This window comes from Aulonocara stuartgranti (assembly GCF_965226115.1).
Source record: "Aulonocara stuartgranti genome assembly, chromosome: 20".
Lineage (NCBI taxonomy): Eukaryota > Metazoa > Chordata > Actinopteri > Cichliformes > Cichlidae > Aulonocara > Aulonocara stuartgranti.
The window spans coordinates 9,748,295-9,760,958 of record NC_138956.1 but is presented as its reverse complement, the minus strand read 5'-3'; the positions used below and the strand labels follow the sequence as shown (position 1 = coordinate 9,760,958).

The 12,664-nt window shown below is 37.7% G+C and overlaps 1 long non-coding RNA gene across 1 annotated transcript; it reads left to right on the top strand.

Annotated features, from left to right (window-relative positions):
• The first annotated feature begins 9,714 nt into the window (after positions 1–9,714).
• Positions 9,715–12,241, top strand: LOC309697089. Its single transcript, XR_014273744.1, has 4 exons — positions 9,715–9,739; positions 10,202–10,280; positions 10,659–10,754; positions 11,496–12,241. It is a non-coding gene; the product is annotated as an uncharacterized lncRNA (long non-coding RNA).
• The last annotated feature ends 423 nt before the right edge of the window (positions 12,242–12,664 follow it).

Here is a 12,664-nt window from a genome sequence, read left to right as displayed (position 1 = left end):
CAATGGCTCTTTGCATACACATGCTAACATAAAGCTAGCGAGTGTTAGGATGCCTGGGTCGTTGACCCAGGGTATTTGAGTTTATTATATTATTTATACTTTTTAGTCTTTGGTTTCTTTGAGTTCTGTCTTATGGTTTATGTCTCTGTCTTCTTTAGTTGCTCTGTCTCCCCTATCACCTGTATCCCCTTGTCTAGCTCGCGTCTCTGTGTATCCTTAGTTCCTATATCCCCGGGCAGACACAAACACTGTTCAGTCAGTGTTTGTGTCTGCCCTGGTCCCACGTCTCTGTTCCCTCTGTAATGCCTGCATGTGAGTCTGTGTTATGTGTTTCCTGTTTTACTTTGAAGGTCTCTGTCTTATCTCAGTGTGTTCAGTTTACGCTTCCTTTTGTCTCATCAGTTCTGATTTGCCCCAGCTGTGTTTCCCTCCTGTTATTCATTCCCTGATTGCTCCTGTGTATTTAAGCCCTGTGTTTCTCTGTGTCCGTGTCGCGATCTACCGTTTATTTTGCTGTGTGTTTTGCCAGTCCACTGGTGTTAGTTTATTTTGAGTTTTTTCCAGTTATGTTATGTTTGCGTTCAGCATTAAAGCTGTTTTGGATTAAGTTTGTCTCTGGAGTCTGCATCTTGGGTCCTATCCCTGTCCGCACACAGCCATCACCTAACAGTGAGGAACCCAAAGTAATGCTAAAGCTGAGTATATGCCCACTCCGAACCTGCACTTCAGCAGGTAACAAAAGCAGTGATGAGCAGTCAAGCTTGTTGCTTTGTAGCCTCCATTTCTTAAATCACACTGGTGATCACTTTGGAATTTCTTTAGGCTGGTTTTCAACTTTGCTTTGTAGCTTTGTACTCATGCATAAACAGTAAAAGAAAGGGTGTGTGTCTGTCCCCACTGCAACAGTGATTTTCAGTGATGTGTGGGACCGCTGTTTGCCTCCACCATGACACTGCAACAAATCCTCATTTACACACTTTGCAGTGCAAGTAATTCTGATTCTGATATAATTACGAGTAACTTGAAAGTAATGTAATGAGTAGTCCAACAAATCACTTTTGCTGCAAAGTACTTAAATAACGTACTGCATTACTTTTTAGAAAAACAACACTTAATATGTAATACATTACTTTTTTGATTAACAACCCCAACACTGCAGAGGAGGGGCGTGGGGAAAGAGGCACAAATGAAAGTTTTTGAGCACGGTTGAAGAAAATCAGGAAAATAAGAGGGGAGACAGGAAGAACTAGAACTGGTTAGTTACAAAGTGAACAGTACTAATAATACAGGTTATAAAGCTTATAAAATAGAGTCTGGTTACAAAAAAATGTTTTATTTCACTGAGTGGAAGGAATTTATCAGTATCAGAATTTCCAACATGTTTTTTTAATAATTCACAAAGTAAAGGCATTAATGAATGGTAGGCAGTTGAGCAAACTACTGTTAGGTACTGAAGGGGTAGTCTATCTTTCAAACTTTAATTTAGCTGGTATTTTTTACTGTATATGTATCAAAGTCTTTGTCTAATTTCTACCATTATTTCCACATAGGTTGCTATAAAATTATTATTATTTGCTAAGTGGACTATTTACAGAGCAAGTTAAATGATAGGAGATGCTACTTTGTATTATTTGTATTTTCCTTTTGAATTTTGCAGTACCTTTCAAAAAATTACATTTAGAACCAAAAAGAATAGGTGTGAATCTCATAATTTTTATTTTAAATTGTCAAATTCCATGTCCACCTGAACTGACAGGCAGCAGGACCCAGTGTAAGTATCAGGTCCTACAGTACTAATTTGAATATTCCACAGTAACAACGTCTTAATTGAATTCCCAAGTGTCAGCACGTTTTCAACAAGAAATGCTAACTGACATTCAGTAGTTATTCTGGTGCTACTTAGTATCACAATGGACACAACAGGGCTTTAATTTATTTACCTTGTCATCAGCACCCTCATTGAATGGCAATTACTGTATCCATTATTATGCCCTCTGTCAGTAGTAGAAGAACAATGTTAAAAATTTATTCAGCTGTTAAAAAAAAAAGGTCTGAGGTCAGACTCCAGCACAGAATGGCACCCTGGAGCTGGAAGGAATTCAAGGACACTGGAATATTCAATGAAAAAAGCAAGAGCGAGGACTGATTATTAGGAACGGCCGGTGAACATCGGGAAGGTTAATGAGCAAAGTGAAAGATCGTATGTATTATCATATAACTTCAAGTCTTTTTTTCCAAATGAACAAATGAAACTGCTTTTTTTCCAGCAGAAAACTTAGCTGTAATCACAGTGACATCCCTCTGATGTAAAACAGTCTTTTCTCACATTAAATGTCAGCTCTTTAGATTGCTGCTTGCCTTCCTCATTTACCAGATTATCTCCCTGACTTGGATGGATATATATATATATATATATATATATATATATATATATATATATATATATATATATATATATATATATATATATATATATATATAATTTTTTTTTTATTACTTTGTTGTTTCAGCAACATTAAATTTAAAAACTGTACTTTTGAGTTAAAATATATATTTATAATTTTAATAAATAACAAGTTAAAAAGGCATGAACATTTTTTTTTTGTATTGAAAAAATATCGAACCGTGACACCAAAGTATCGAACCGAACCGAACCGAACCGTGGAATTTTGTGTATCGTTGCACCCCTAATATATATATATTGTGAGATGTCCCTTTGAAAATAATTTAAATGTTTTTTTCAGATTTTCTACTTTTTACTGGATTTGTGGCAAAATAATTTGATTTTCAGATAGCTAAAATGCAAATGACGTAAGTCAGGCAAATGACATCCTGACTCGAGCAATATTTTGGCACTTTTTACACCCTAGAGGAAAATAATTTTCAGGGTGTATCAGTCCCTTTGAGAGCAGCCTTTAGTGAAAAACAGACGGCACGAAGGAGACTGTCTCAGCCTTATGGCTTTCTGTGGCACGTCATTAGTCTGCCCAATTAGATAATAATGACTCTGCTTTCCATTATAGGCTGGTGTAGTACACGTGGCAGTCAGAGCTTTCGACCACCCTACCCATGCCAAGAAAAGTCAGTTCGGCTGACACAGTAGTTCAGAGATCGCTTGCTCTTCCACATCTCTCTCCTTTTATGTCTTTGTGATTACTCACAAAACTGGTCTTTTTTGCATTCTCAGCTGCTGTCAGGGTCAAGCTGAAACGCTACTCTGACAGAGAGGGCGGTACACAGCTCATTTGCAGCTACTGCTTGTATTGTACTATGCAGCATGCATTCACAGCAAAACGATGTGAGAAATGCCTTGCAAAATTTCTAAAATGCCTCAAAACTTGCTCTTGAGCAAATTCTTTCATTTTAAAGGACACACACACAGTATGAAGCACAGTTACGTGAAGAGAAATGAAAAGGAAGGTGAACAATGCTGAGCATCAAAAGAAATAGAATCAGGTGTATTTTCCACAAACCTTTATTCTCAGGGGCTCTTCTGAGGCTTTACGCTTTAAATGAAAAGGACAAGTTCTCAACATCTTTTGGAATAAGGATAACAGCACACATAGTTTCTATTGTGCGAACATGAGTCTATTTACCATTTATCAAACAATGAAAGCATGGCTACACTGGGTTTATCAACCAGTATCCCCAGTTTCATCTCACTTAAACTGTGAATGCACTGACTGTTAAGAATGCATTGGATGTGATTTTTTTTGTTGTTGTCTTTTTAAGAATTTTTGAGATTACAGTTTTTAAAGTTTCATCTTAGATAACTAAAATCTGGGCCAACATTTCTTTTAGAATGATCATGAAGACACAGAAATGTAAATGTGGGCTGAAAAAAATGTTGATGATGATTTTGAATCTCTGGGGCTTTCAAGTGGCTGAAAGCTCAGGAACTTCAAATCAAAACTTGTTGTAGAATTTTCCATTAAGTTTCCAACAGCGGCAGTGCTTACGTTATAGTCCCATCCTCAGAAAAGTCAGGAAACGTGCAGTTTAAAGTTTCATGGGTAAACATTAATAACGAGTGTGATATTAATTGATTCACATTCTAGTTACAGGTCATCAGCCAATGAAATCAAGATTGCAGGTGCATTTCCTCTCTTAATCTCTACACACAATTACTTGTAGCAATTATACAATGATCTGCTTTTCCACTGATGTACATAAAGTGGTAAAGCTGTATAATAACTATGTATTGTTAAGAGTTTTCCTTATCTCTAAGTTGTATTTACTTATCTAATTACCAGCAAACATTTTTGTTCTACAGTTTAAAATTGATCATTTTTTATCCACTTTCTAGAACTTTTTTTTCTACTTGCAGTTTCTTTGTTTTAACCAAAATCTTACAGAACAGGGTTGATACATATATATGAAAAAGAGGTAGAAATTCAAAAGCTCTTTACTTTGAATAATGGACATGAATTGGATTTTGAAAATATTAATAGTCTTATTATGTCTTCTCCACAAATCCTAAATCTTGTCTGCAGATTAGCCTGACATGTTCTATAATCATGGGTAGAAATACCTCTGCCAGATTAATATACTTTGCCTTAACACATACCATATGTATTCATATTCTGTGTGGCAGATAAATTACATATTCCATTATCATCCTTCAAAGAAGATGATAGTTACTGTATGAATATGTAAGCAGAGCTGATAGGTTTCTTTTTATCTTTGATGAAACAAGCAGACAATCCATTCAGTGAGCGTCATGTTTAAATCCAACTCATAGCCATTATGATAGCAAGGTATATATACCACTCAGATTACAGGTGGATCAAAGCAGTGTGAATATAACAGATGCTGTTCAAATACTGACATTCTGGAATGGAAGGACAGCTCGCATGTCCACCAGCTAGGGCTCTTTTAAGTGTAATCACAATGAAGCTATAAGATGGATTAAACTGTGTTTTTGACCAGTCAGTGCTGGTGAGAGAAATCTGGCTATAAATGAGTTTTCATTTCATCACTGAATGGACCTGAGTAGCGACACACTTAGCTTGACACTGTTTAACGGTATCAGCATATATAAAATTGTTTGCTGAAGGAGAGACGTCTCATTTGTTTTCTTATTATTTTGTCATTTATGTGATCAGGCTAAACAGACAAGTGATGTGAATAATGCTTGTCATTTCTTTGGAACCCAGTGTTCAGTCGGAACACTTGGCTCCTGGTGTTTTTGTGGATGGTAACCATTGTCACAGACCAAGCAAAGTCCCATGACAATGGCCTTCCCCAGGGACAGCAGTCTCACCCAGGAAGACAATGAGCACTGCCTCAATACAAAAAAACGTTTCCAAAACAGACAAAATAAAACAACAACAAACCAAAAAAATAAAATTTAAAAAATGGGTGCTGGGGAGTTTAACAAAACTCAACTTCAACAGGAGCCAGTGAAAAAACATGGCTAGATTCCAGTAAAAGAAGAGCTTCTAGTCTGTGCCCAATCAAATAAGGGATGATGAGCAGCCCCACTCACTTTAATATGTTTTAATTGTCTATTTTTAGATTTCAGTGTCATTCTGTAAGTACTTGCCTTTACAGAATGACATTGATCGATACCAATACTGTAGTGTTGTGCTTTAAACTTCAGTTCAAAACACCATCAAAAATACTGGTGACCTAAAAGAGGAAAAGTTGAACTTTAACCTCCTCCAAAAAATTGTTTTTGTTCTTTCTGCACTATTTCAGTCTTGTTTTATTTTATATTTTCCTTCTGTCATGTCTTCACTCCCTGCCCGTGTAACACTATGCTCGGTGAAAGTAACAAGACAAATCACATGAGACATGTCGAAAAACGAGCAATTATGCTCATTTTAATCATTGTAGATTTGTTTAATCTGTTTATTTATGACTAGGGATGGGTATCGTTTAGGTTTTATCCAATACCGGTGCCAAACCGGTACTTTTGAAACGGTGCCGGTGCTTAAACGGTGCTCAAACCGGTGCTTAAAGAATGGAGAACACAAAATTGGTCCAAAAACCTCTCATGTTAAGCTGTTTTTTTGTAAAAAGATAACAATGTTAGCCTTTTCTGCAGCTATAGGGCATATATGGTATCACTCTTGGCTGGAAGCAGTGCTTAATCAATGGAAAAAACACAACTTTGTCCAAAAACCTCTCATGTTTAACTGTTTCCCACTTTTTCTTTGGTAATTTTAGCCTTTTTGGCCAGGGTGAAGGGAGTATCTGCCATCAAACAAGAGGACAGCTGCATGTAGCTATGATGATGTTTGCTAGTTCACCTTACATGCATTAATTTAATAACGTGGTTAGCCTACTCAACGTAAATTACACACTATTACCCTGCTACACTGGCAGGGCTAGGGGCCAGGACTCTCCTCTTCGGGTTTTTGGGGGATGTTACTAACTCCGGGTCCGATAACAGGCACCACACCCACAATAGATGTGCACGGTGTGAGGTCTTGCAGCAAGCTATCAAATACGGCGCATTTCTCTGCTTTTAAAAAAAAACACTATACGTCGCCAGGTGTTTCATCGGATTTGAGGTGTTACCTCCTTTGCACAGTATCAGCTTAAAGCACTTGTTGCTGCTGAGCTTGCATATTTTGCTGTGAAGTACAGCCAGACTTTTGACCGCTTCGACTTGGGCATTTTTAATCTGTAGCTTTGCTCTAAAAGAACGTAAGTACCTGGACCCGCCTACTATCCTCGGAAACGTAAAATGATTGGCTAGAATCTAAAGTGTATCACAGCTCAGGAAAAAAAGCACCGAAATAAAGCACCGTAATGTGGTTACTACCGTTTATGTCAGAACCGGTGCCATACCGGTACCCATCCCTATTTATGACGTTGTTCTCATATCAAAAAAACAGCTTAAGCTCTCATTTTGCCTTTGACTTTTGCATTTTTTCCTTAGTTTAGTTTAGTTTTTGTTGTTTTGTGTCTTTTCTTTTATCATATTTGTGTGACCAATATTTCAGCTTTTAAATGCAACCTATAATATACATGATAGAACACAGTCACACCCCCAGATTTCCAACAGTTAATCTCAGTTATCCCTAAAATATCCAACCCTTTAAATTGTATATATGTCAGCATATAGATCTGCACCTTCTTGCCCTACTAACAAATAACACATTGCTGCACATCATTTACATGTTACAGTGTCACGCTCATTGCTGAGAAGCTCAAAAGTTCAAATTAGCTTGTTGAAAAAATGAAGTCAGCATATAGCTGCCCTGGATGTAATTACTGTGTGCATTCCACATCAATCACAACTGTAAATATTCATTAACAAGACATAATTACCATTTCAAAGCCAACAAAAATGGCTACAATAACGTGGAGGCAAGAGAGGCCTTTAGTCTAAATCAAAACAATTTAAGAACTTGATTTCCTGAAATGACTGCCAATTCAGCTGATGAAATGAATGTTCAGCTTCAGTAGCCCAGGAGTGTAAAAATTGAGACTTGTCCATTTAGAGAGAAAAAAATCTACACTGCAAATGTAAGTTCGCCTACCTGGCAAACAAGGGCTCCTCATGCAATCAAACAATCAATCATAACAAGACACTAGAGGGGCAGTAATCATTACATACGCAATTCAAACATTTCAAAAGCACTAAATCATAGCAAATCACCCCAACTGAAAGAAAGTCATCCCATCCACTGGCAAAATATTTTGGTCAGTGTTTTTCTATTTAAATGCAAATTAGGAATCAGGATTCTCACAGGCAAAGAGCCTCTGGCCAAAGCAATTACTGTAATTAAATATTTCATATATAAAAGAAGGAGAACTGTTTGTGCTCCTACACAGGTTGTTGGTCAGGGTTTGCAGCAACAAATACCTTAAGATGTAGAGAGCACAGTGTGACATATGACACACCAGTCAGCCACCACAGGATCAATAAAATGATATGGTTGTTAAATTTGAGGTCCTGGCATTCATCCACATCCATCTTTATAATCTGGTCAAATAAAAAATTGCAGAATTCAGGACACCAAAAGAGATTTCAGGGATTTATTTTCAAAGTTACTTTTCAGAAGCCGGAGGATGAGGTGGTGTGTGGGTGGTGAGACACAGGCCACTGAAAAGAAAGCATCTAGGTACCGAATACTCAGCAGGGTAGACGAGTGGCAGGCACATGGGGAATCTAAACCACACAGGAGAATGAGAGGTAAAGACAATGAATTCTTGCTTACACAGCCTTTAGCTATAGTGCTGTATACTGCTGGGAGACCCCCCATGATGCACTAAGATGCACTCTCTCTCTCTCTCTTTGTGGTCATTAGCTTTGTTCTTCCTTTTCACTTTTGCCAAGTGCTTCCTCATTGAGGACCAATGACTTTGCTCTAACATCGGAGCATATTCACCAGACAGCAACATACCTTGGGTTGTTTGTTTTTGTGAAGTGGAATCATACAACTACAGGGAGTGCAGAATTATTAGGCAAATGAGTATTTTGTCCACATCATCCTCTTCATGCATGTTGTCTTACTCCAAGCTGTATAGGCTCGAAAGCCTACTACCACTTAAGCATATTAGGTGATGTGCATCTCTGTAATGAGAAGGGGTGTGGTCTAATGACATCAACACCCTATATCAGGTGTGCATAATTATTAGGCAACTTCCTTTCCTTTGGCAAAATGGGTCAAAAGAAGGACTTGACAGGCTCAGAAAAGTCAAAAATAGTGAGATATCTTGCAGAGGGATGCAGCAGTCTCAAAATTGCAAAGCTTCTGAAGCGTGATCATCGAACAGTCAAGCGTTTCATTCAAAATAGTCAACAGGGTCGCAAGAAGCGTGTGGAAAAACAAAGGCGCAAAATAACTGCCCATGAACTGAGAAAAGTCAAGCGTGCAGCCGCCAAGATGCCACTTGTCACCAGTTTGGCCATATTTCAGAGCTGCAACATCACTGGAGTGCCCAAAAGCACAAGGTGTGCAATACTCAGAGACATGGCCAAGGTAAGAAAGGCTGAAAGACGACCACCACTGAACAAGACACACAAGCTGAAACGTCAAGACTGGGCCAACAAATATCTCAAGACTGACTTTTCTAAGGTTTTATGGACTGATGAAATGAGAGTGAGTCTTGATGGGCCAGATGGATGGGCCCGTGGCTGGATTGGTAAAGGGCAGAGAGCTCCAGTCCCACTCAGACGCCAGCAAGGTGGAGGTGGAGTACTGGTTTGGGCTGGTATCATCAGAGATGAGCTTGTGAGGCCTTTTCGGGTTGAGGATGGAGTCAAGCTCAACTCCCAGTCCTACTGCCAGTTTCTGGAAGACACCTTCTTCAAGCAGTGGTACAGGAAGAAGTCTGCATCCTTCAAGAAAAACATGATTTTCATGCAGGACAGAATCCATGGATGGCAGGCTTTTGAGTGTCCTTGCAAAGAAAGGTGGCTATATTGGTCGCTGATTTGTTTTTGTTTTGTTTTTGAATGTCAGAAATGTACACTGTAAACCCCAACAGTCTACCTGACTTATAAAGTTTGTGGATATAACAATTAAAATTCCTCACAAAGTTGAAACAACTTAAAACTTTTCTGTTCGGTTAACGATTCAAACAGTTATAATTGTACATGGCTTAGAAGTTAAGAGTAAATACTGCTTTCTTAATTATGATTTTTGAGTAAATGTTTTTTTCCGAGCTCCGCATGTGGACGTCATGACGTCTTCTCTCTAACCTGAACGACGTTGACAGAAAATTCTGTTCAATATGGCTGCCCTTCTCGAGCGACTAGAGAACACATTTGGAGAAACTTGTAAGTAAAACGGAACCTTCGTTATGTTTATTTTTTCCGTAAAAAAGCAAGTATATTAATATGTTGCAGCCAATAACTTGTTTTCGAATGCGCTGTTGTGTTAAAAAGCACAGACCCAGGTGGTGAATAGTTGTTCGCGGTTGTTCGCGCTCTTTTTCAAACATAGATTATGTCGTCAGTTTTACAGTTTTAACCGATTAAAACACAGTTTTACTAAGAATCACACAAAGAAAGGGTCTTAGTGATATTTTAACGACCCCTTGCCAACGCAAGAAAGTTGGCGTTTTTACAACAGCAGCCTCATTGTTCGGCAGGTTGGTTTTTTTTTTCTTCTCATTAGCATCATTCAAAAGTGACTTAGCTAGCAGTGGCAACTTCTATCTAAAACAATTGAAATATAGCAAGGTGTTGTATATTTAGTGTGCTGATAAGGTTTTCAATATTTTTATTTTTTCTTCCAAGGCTGAAGGCCAAAGACAAAAAGACAGAAGAAAAAAAAATTCAGACTGCAATTAATTTCAGGTGGAGACAGTAAACACAGGTGAGTTGAAAGATCTATTGAAGAAACCATTCATTAAGTCCCTTAAGGTGAAGATTTCATATATTGATAATGATAAAATTAACACAAATTAAAAGTTTCACTGATAAACACACAATTTTTCCTTGCTTTGAACCCCATGTTCTATATAGATCACAGCTCTGATCTGGAGAACACTATTTTAAAATACTGTGTAGGGTTTTTGTCAAATGATTAAGAAACATACTCTCTGTCACAAGAGACAGAAAGGTTGTATCTTAAAAGAAAAGTCTCCAAAATTTAATAGAGTCTGATGTCATGCAGTTTCATAAACATGTATTCTCCCCAAAGAATGACACCTGAAAACTTTGCGTTAAATGAACTTTTCTTTTCCCTTTTTAGGAGGCGCCTGATATCAACGTGAAACGCACTGCAGTACTTCGTGCCCTTCCTGTATACCTGCGGGAGGAGGACCCAGAATTCTTTTAGACATGTAATGTAAGTGTATTTTTGCATTACTTAAATTCTGCCAGTAAGATAAAATGCTATGGATTTTTTTAAATACAATTTAATACCCTAGCAGCTACCAAATTGTACAAACAAAATACCCTCTCTGTAGAAAACCCACACACACACAGGTCAGGAGCAGGGCACAGGCGTATCACAGCACTATGGCTATGCTGCAGGTGGCCCAAAAACCAGGCTGAAGTCAAGATTTAGTTTCTTTTTGAGATAAAGTCATGAAATAAAAAATTACTTTTTTTTTTAGAAAAATAATAAAAATACAAATTATGTAATGCAAGAAGCTAACACGTTAATGTACATTTTTCAAAAAAAGTAGAGTACCCTAACTCGTTACAAAGTAACCCACTACACTGCTGAATGTTTTGCTAGATTACAGGTCATGCTTGTCACATTCTCTCAAACCAACCTTACTTATTTAATTGGGGCGATCGTGGCTCAAGAGTTGGGAGTTCGCCTTGTAATCAGAAGGTTGCCGGTTCGAGCCCTGGCTCCGACAGTCTCGGTCGTTGTGTCCTTGGGCAAGACACTTCACCCGTTGCCTACTGGTGGTGGTCAGAGGGCCCGGTGGCCTCTGTCAGTGCGCCCCAGGGTGGCTGTGGCTACAATGTAGCTGCCATCACCAGTGTGTGAATGGGTGTGAATGTCTGGATGACTGAATGTGTAAAGCGCTATACAAATACAGGCCATTTACCATTGATACTGTGTCTATTCCAGGCGGACGCATTGGATGAGTCGACCCTCATTGACACTCCAGTTGCCCTTCTCACAGTGGTTACCGACGGCGCTTCCCAGTCCAGTCCATTTTACTTCCTCAAGCATGGCTGTTTTGGTGAAAGGCGACTAGGTGATGCGTGATATTCCCAGATTTGCAAATGCATTTGCTTTATTGTTTGGCTTGATCTATGCTCTGCATTTAGACTACCCCAGGAAGCTGGTTCACACATTTGCCTTAGTCCAAAATATCTTCATGGGGCTTGATGACGGCAAACCCCTGAAACCCCTGCCTACATGCTCTTAAGGAATATAAGGCAATGTTTGTTAGGACACGCACTCTGTTACTCCAGCACTTTGTTTGAAGCACTTTAAGCACTTTAAGTTTACTACAGGCTTTGGGTGGATTTAACTCCATCAGTTTACCTAATTTTCCTATACTTGACTGCCTTATCTGGTTATTTGGAAGCTGATCGTCTTTGTACCCATTTTAAAAAATTGTTTTTCATTTCTATTTAAAAAAAAGTGATTAGTATTTGACTTTTTGTTTTGCATTTTTGTGTATTTTGAGAAAGATGCAATTAGGACTGATGTCGTCCTTTGTGAGTTTATAAAAAGATAAATGTTCTACACAGAATTTATAATGCTCACTTTATGGTGCCGATGTCCATGTTAGTTGTTTTATAAAAACATTTGTGATGTTTTTAAATTTTCATGAAAAAATGTTAAATAAACAAAATGTAAAGTAACTGAATTTCCGTACTTTTTTTTTTTTTAGTAGTCTACACTCACAACATAAATATCTTTTAATTAATAATCAGATAATTTGAGTTTAGGTTGTAATATAATTGCATTGTGTTGCATCAAAATAATAAACTACACGAAACACAAAAATATTGAAATTAAAGTATACAGTCTTTGAGTAAAGCTCAATTAATAAAATATAAAATATAATTTAAAATTTTTAGGTTAACAATAAATACAAATTTTGAGTACCCCATACTTAGAAGATATGAGTTTTTGTACTTAAATCTTTTGAGGTAATCAGTTTCCACAAAAGTTTTAAGTTCAGTCAACTTGTTCGGGTTTACAGTGTATATTTGTGAATGTGGAGATGTTATATTGGTTTCACTGGTAAAAATAAATAATTGAAATGGGTATATATTTGTTTT